Consider the following 8,104-nt stretch of genomic DNA (forward strand, 5'->3'; position numbering starts at 1 on the left):
TATTGATGTTGTTTGGTGTGTTCTTTAATTTTATTAAAGAGGGCCCCTGAATATCAGTTAACCTACTGGGCTAAACTACAAGGGTTACCCTCTTTAAAGATGGTTGAAATAAAAAATTAAAAAAATATATACCCACTCTGACCCAAGACCCCTGTCACGCGCCTGGTGTTAGCGCCAATGTGTGCCCTTGTGCGGACAAGAGATGTGCCCCCCTCTGAAGCTGGAAACTTTAAATAAATTGATGCAATTTGCTATTATAGGCCTAATCAATAAATTCCTCATCAACCGATAAAACCTTAAGCTTCTTGGAATTGACATAACATTACTGATGTCGTACACACCCGTCAGTGTGAAATGTGGCTCTCTTTGCAAGCACATCTAACATCTAAGGAAAGAAGAGCTTAGATTGGTACCAGATGAAATAATTTTGTTATCAACATTAATACATTATGCTAATTTTCATCTTTTTAAGCGCATAAGACAGTGCAAATTATTTCTGTGACAGACTTTTGAAGAGTGTAGAGCTCCATTTTATCCCATACATCGTCAAAATATTGGGGGGGATGATACAATGGACCATCCCCCCCTTGTCAAATATTGGATATATCCCCCCTTCCCCCAGGATCTATGCCTATGTATCCAAAATCGACTACCGCTCACCTGTCTATGTGAACCATATGCAAACTGCGTAATTTTACCCCCACAGATCAAAATAGCTAATGTAGATGGACAGTTTGCTGTTTAATCATCCAACACCTCTGAAAGTAGAAGTCACTGCTACACCTCAAAACATGTTACAATGCTACTACAGCCTCAGACGTTTGCTCTATATTTTTAACATGCTTGGATGATACTAGATTTAGTCTACAACTTTATCATTTTCAATAGGTACTGTAGGTGCAAATGTGCACAACAAAGCAGCTGTAGCAATTAAAATAACACACAAGCCTTTGCAAAAGCACTCTTGTATCTTCCTTTTATAAAACTCAGAGAATCTGAAAAGCCTTTGTATGGAATGGGATTGGAATATAGGGACAATCATATATTTTTTTGTATTGTATTGTAAAAAATCAAAGTACAATAAAGCTATTCATCCAAACAAATTGGAAATTACATTTATTGTATCTACCTTTTCCTTCTCGCTTGGTCTAACTTCAACAAAGCATAACCTCATTGACCAAAACTTCAGGGGCGGATCCAGGGAGATGCCCCCCCACCCACAAAAAAAAATAAAATAAAAAAGAGAGAGAAAGAGAAAGGGGGAGGGGGGAGGAATAAGAAAGAAAAAAGATATATCTAGGCTTATAGAATAAAAGTACAATCTTTTGGTATAGTTACCGTACATTGCGAGTGTATCAATTAATGCCAACATAATATCCAACATAATAATATATCGCACCTACAACAGTCATTAGAGTTAGTCGGCAGAAAACGTGTTCACGAATTATCGAATATATTTTTCACAACTCCATAACAATAGCAAAACAATCCAATTCTTTAGATTAGAATGCTGTGTACGACTGTCTTAGTGTTACTTTTTTCAAAACATTTTCTAATATTGGGAGGGGGACACCCCCTCCCCAAACCCCCCAGGTGCTTCATACCTTGGCTCGGTGCTTCGCACTCCTAAATTTCATCCTAGATCCGCCCCTGAACTTAATTATATTTATATTGAGCATTAACATTTTGTAAGCAACATTCAAACAAGCTGTGTATTTTTTTGTACACACAAGTTTAGCCAGTTATACTTTATACAAATTTGAACAATAATGAACCCAATAGTGAACACTGTGGTATGTGCCTTTCTTAAAAACTATGTACTACTAATTTGAATTGCTTTGTGCTCTATCAGTAGGAAACCAAGAAAGTTCAGTGTCAGTTTCAGTCAGTTGTATGAATGAAGTGCATGAATTACTGTATGATCCATGTGGTATAAAATGGGTATGATCCTCATTTGATAGCACCACACACACGTTTTTCATACAACTCAGAATTTACGGTTGGAAATTTGGCAACATTATCGTCGTCGTCAAATGTTCAATGCATGTTAATTTTTTTTTTTTTTTTTTTTTTTAATTTTTTTTTTTTTTTTTTTTTTTTTTTTTTTTTTTTTTTTTTGTTTACCACAAGTGGACACTACATCTTAGTCTGTAATCCTTAAATTTTGTAGGTCTACCTTGGTATTATCTTTTTGTTGTAAGACTTTTTCATCTTTAGATTTTATATTTTGTAGGTTAGTTATTTAAGCATTTACAGTTGACCTGTAAATATTTCTGAGTATGAAATGCGAAGTGAAATGTTATCTCATCTAATTTCATATGTTATTTTCTACCTTTCTTTAATTTTGTAATATTATTTACAGTCGATTGTTATTCATTTTGTTTGTTAAATTTCCCCCTTTTTTTTTGTTTTTTTGTTTGTACGAACGCACCAATTGATATTGAGTGCCACCGATTCAAAGGTGTATGTTCAAATAAATAAATAAATAAACATAGTCGGACAATAGTTATATGATTTATGACATCTTTTTTGTGTAGAAAATATGAAACCCATAAAATATCAGTTCAGGCATTCATTGATCTGTCTGTAGAAAATATAACAAATGAATCATACAAAATGAAAAGAATAAAAATAAAATAAAAAAAATGTAAAGAAAATCTACATTAAATCAAAATGGAATATTCACTGCCTGTTGGATTGCAACAGTACAATATAACCTATCGCAGCAGTACAATATAACCAATCCCCATATTTCAGATAGATTACTGATTAAAATGTAAAATATTGAAGATTTTATATTCAGTAAGTCCTCAAATGTCACATGTAAATCTGATATATCCCAAAAATTACCATACGTTATATATTTATGCACTGAAGTGGAACGTTTAAGCTAATAATTTTGATATGTTTTATGTTGTTTGTTGAATGGTTTTAATGATATTACAGTCTAATATGACCACAACATAAGAAAGTCCTCTCTTTTAACATTTAAACTTCTAAATTTTGCGTAGCTCAATATACATTTATATTTCCTTAAATCATAAGGAAGTTGTTAAATGTGAAAACTTTAACCTAATAACTTTGATATGTATATGTTTTATTTTGTTTGTTGAATGGATTTCTTTGATAATAATATTACAGTCTAATATGACCACAACATAAGGAAGTTCACTCTGTAAATGTTTAGCATAATATACCGTAGTACAGAGAATTTTGGTTGTTTATCACTATCTTTATACTACACATGTTAGATCCAAAATCCAAGACACTATGTTTTATGCACACACCAACGAGGAAAGTTTAAACATAATAATTTTGATATGTACATTGTTATGTTATGTGTTGATTGGTCTTAGTTAATAATATTACAGTTCAAAATTCATATATATCAACTTGGTCAAAATATAACTTATTCTTAAAGGAAGCAGAATAATGCAATTCTTTCAACAACTGCACTCTACTGACCAAAACCAAACTTGATTGGTGGGATTTTACTTCCGCAAGGAAATTAATTAAATATGCATAATTGTCTTTTCTGATTTTAAAATAAAATAATATAATAAAATTATGTACCGTACTTGCACGAATAAGCGCCCTGTTTGAATAAGCGCCCTTCTCGAATAAGCGCCCCTAAACATAAAAATTTCCTTAAGCACCCCGATTGAATAAGCGCCCCCCTCAACAGGGGTGGCGCCAGAGGGGGCTGGGGGGCTATAGCCCCCCCGTCGGGGAAGCATAGCCCCCCGTCGGGGAAGACGATAAATTTTGTCGGGGAACAAACAAATAAAAAAAATATTTACACGTAATATTCGTTTAGCCACCATATCGTTTGCGTTAACTTTTCATCACAACAACAACCACAATAACAATAATAATAATAATGGTAATAATAATAATTCAATGAGACTAATTAAAAATAATTTGCGTTCTGTTATGACAAATGCTCATTTAGATAGCCTCATGATGGTTGGAATACATCGTGATAGGTGAAGCAACCTCGACCATGACAACGTAGTTGACAGATTTCATGCAAATTTTCCAAAATATAGAATTTCACTTTCAAGAATGAGGATTTGAAAATAAATTAGATGGTTACATTGCATACTCTTTGTTTCTTGCTTTATTCAAAATGTTTTGGTTTTGGAAGCTGAGGTCAAGATTAGAAAGCATAGCCTACATGAAGTCATATTATAGTAGCCCGATGCCTATCAAATAAGTAATAAAAATTCGCCATAATTCATCAAATATCCGTGGCCAGCCAAATGAGTCTCGATTCACTCCACTAGCCCCCCATCGGGGCCTTTAGCCCCTCAGTTGGGCAGGTCCTGGCGCCACCCCTGCCCCTCAATAATATCATAAGATTTTCTTTTTAGCAAGTCAGTAATCCAATCAATCCTGGGACTGTGGTTATTAATGGCATGCTGCAGAGTGGAATACCATTCTTCTTTGGTCAATATCAAAATAAGGATCATTTTCTCTTGGACCGATGAGAGCTCCGATCCCTTGACAGACAGTATATGAAGCAGATATCTGGGAGTAAACAAAAACTAAGTCAATGCTAAACTAAAAATGCGGGCTTATAGGACAGCTGAAAATTTTTTATCTGAAATGATTTTACTTACATTGTAACACAATGTAATCCTGCATTTATGTTCTGTCACACTGAGCACAATGCATAGTACGCCCACTTCTACTGTTCTTCTTTCTTTTATTTCAACCTTGAATATCTGTAAGTATCTACTGTATAATGCTTGACTAAAAATGAACTCAAGAGTTGCTTTCTTACTACCATGGAGCTGGGTTAATCCACTTAAATCAACCAATAATTTTTAGAGTGCAATTGCCAACCATGAACAAATTGCTGAAGATACTGAATTTGTATGGTAGGCACTGATTTGAGGGTGCCATTTTTTGCAGTTTTGTACTTATGGAAATGATGTGGTAGCAGGGGTATCTAGGAGTCTTGAAATGAGGGGGATGATGGGGGACATGAAGGTGGACATGAAGGTGAAGTGGGCCGGGGCTCGATGATTAAGTAAGGGACGATAACAAATAAGGTGATGAGGTGATTTTTAACTACTTGAGTGTGATTTTTTTGCACCCCTAGATATGCCAGCTGCTAAGATTACAATAGCATATAATGAATTGTAAATATATCACCTGAGCAGTCGAGAGCGGTCCCAGTCTGAGTGGCCCAAAATCTAACAAAAGATCACTACAAGCATATTTTCAGTACCGTAGCGTAATCTTACAACCAGTGCCATTTTAAAGGTATTCTTATGTTATCGTCCTAAAATATTTTAGCTATTAGTATTTAGTATTTGTGAGTCAACCCAATTGCTATATTTCAGAATAATTTGGATTCACAAAGGCTTACAAAGTTCAACCTTTCATATGAATTATTGGGGATTATTTTTAATATTCAATACAATTCAAAGTGTATGTGGGATTGGTTGGATTTAGATGGATTAACCCACCAAAAAATTAGAATCATGTCTTAAGACGTATTGTATTTTTTTTCATCTAATAAAATTCCATAAGATTACAGACCTGGTTCTTCCAACCCACTCTGGGAAAGTACTGTAGCTACCTATGTTAAGGCTGTAGTTAGCAATGCCTCTGCCTTGGGCCTACCGCCCGGCCACTCAACTCGCCCTAGTAAAGTAGACCAAAACCAAGGGGATCCTTGTCCTGTCGTTGTTCAGTTATAAGGGTTACAATCAATGCTGCTTTTTGAAAGTCCATTAATATGACATTATGACCAGCGACTTGACAGGACGACACAGCCAACTAAGGCCATAGCAGCAAAGAGTTTCACTGAGTTAAAATGCTAAATATGACCATTAACTTTTCAATGGAATAGGGATTTAGGTCCGCATTCTCATTTTCGCATCCTCCAGGTATTCTCAATTTTTGCACGTCCCCCCCCTCCCCCAAATGAAACCAGCCTACGCACATGACTAATTTCTATTTAATTTACATTAGAAGTTTACAATACCAAAAAATAAAATATGGTTTAAATAAATTATGGTGATTACGAAATTGTTTAAAGTAAAAGATTCCGTAATATTCAAATATTTTAATTCTTAATTTAAACAGAAAGTATAACCATTTTCCAAGCGTGATAAATCCACTTGACAATCCCGAACAATAGATAGGATATAAATGAATGAACCTGTCAAGGATGTCAAGGACAAGCAATGCCTTTTTAAATAAAAAAAAAAAGTGTACAGTACTGTCAATTTTTTTTTACTGCACTCTAAACAGCTGGCGGGCTGAAATAGTTAGGATATAGTACCGTCTTTTGGATGAGATGTTTAATCAGTTGGTCTGTGTGCAATATGGTCTATGTGCACATTAGGGAACGCATATACTCTTCGAAAGGGACTGTCTCCTTCCCAATGTACAGATTCAGCTCAGCTTCACCATAGTTACAACATACTGAAGAATCGTACATCCAGATGCAGGGAAATTAAAATGCTGGAAAGCGTAGCCTAAATTTCTTCAGTAAAGGTCATGCTGTAGGCGAAAATTCGTGGACACAGATGGCCTGGCCCCTCCATGGAGGGACTGAGGCGGTATAAACCAGTGGCGTATATAAATAGGGGGTGGGCGCCAAGGGAGGTATATACCATTATTTAACTTTTACAATTTCACCTATGGTGTTTGATTTGAAAATATTTTGTTTTATTATTGTTTTTGTTATTTAGATCATTTCCAAATGAATAAATGAGGAACAATCAAAAGTGAGAAGGTGCTAGTGTTTTTTACTCAACAAACTTACAGAGGGATGGTGACAAACTTTCTTAAGGATTCTGTCCCCTCCTTTGAGATACTAATTAAGCTGCTGTTACAGAATTTCTTTTATCTGTTATAAATTACCGTAATTAATGTGATTTTGAGGGCGTTTTTGTTTTCCTGCAAAGGCAGCAACAGTATGGGAAAGGGCTTATTCCCCTGTCAGACCCTGATATCCATGACTCGTTGGAACGATAAGAAATAAAAAACAAGTTTTGGGGTATAAAGGGGCATATGCATATTAAAATCGCGTCAGAGTAGCCCAAAATTGACAAGTCTCTCTATGGTGCCACAGACCCCCACCGCCCGGGGCTTTCCCCAGGGATCTCAGTTGTCTCAGTTGAATCCGTTGAGCAGCATACAGTAGTTTCTATGAGGTGCCTAATGTACTTTCATTATTTAACAAATTTATAAACATATAATTCATTATTTAATATATAATTCAACATTTGTTCATTATATACATATAATTAGTTTTAATTTTAGTATATTCTGAACAAAGTTGAATTATATATTAAATAATAAATTATATGTATATAAGTTTGATAATTCTAAAATAAAATAGTGAACTTTTTCAAATAATTTGATTGCACTTGCCCAACTCTTAAGATCTAACCATACTAATTGTTGAATTTAGAAATGTTTAATGTGCAATATTTTTAGGTCTTAAGTTATATTTTTATAACTTTATATTTTTTTTTTTGCTTCTCCTCAGCTTACCTTCTTTTTGTTTTGTATATTTTAATGTCTATATTGCTAGAAGGAATAAAATAAAAATGAAAAATAAAAATAAACAATGAAAGTAGGGCCTACATGTGGCACCTTAAAGTCCAATTAAAATGATGACTTTTAAGTTGCTGATTATTGAAGTATTACATATGTTTAACAAATGAGTGGTAATAAAATATTTAATTTTTGGTTTATAAATATTAAAAATGACAGTTAAAAATACCTCGGTATAACAATCACAGCCATCCTGTTTATGTAATACAAACATCATATAGCACGACATATGAAAGAGGTCTCTTATACACATCTAGATGTGTATAAGAGACAGAACATATACTGTACTATAGGTATGTTGGTAAGAATGAAGGTCTCTCCTGAATTGGCCAAGGCAATGGTACAATGAAACGAAATAAATCTATGTATTTGCAGCTTTTTGTGTTACTGTCATTGATTTGTATCGTTTCATTGTTCCACTCGTTTCGCTGCAGTTGTAGAACATAAGAGAGGTGGAAGCTAGCTAACTAAGCGCGATGGTTGGTCAAAACTTTGAAGCGCCCTCTCTCGTCCTATATAATTC

General features: G+C 34.4%; 1 pseudogene; it reads right to left on the reverse strand.

The window, feature by feature from the left end:
* The window catches only part of LOC117100944, a 27,425-nt pseudogene extending 22,131 nt beyond the window's left edge, over window positions 1-5,294 (reverse strand).
* Window positions 5,295-8,104: the final 2,810 nt, after the last annotated feature.

The sequence above is a fragment of the Anneissia japonica genome, unplaced genomic scaffold, assembly GCF_011630105.1.
Source record: "Anneissia japonica isolate Jap-2015-1 unplaced genomic scaffold, ASM1163010v1 scaffold287793_len260017_cov185, whole genome shotgun sequence".
In the NCBI taxonomy this organism is placed as follows: Eukaryota; Metazoa; Echinodermata; class Crinoidea; order Comatulida; family Comatulidae; genus Anneissia; species Anneissia japonica.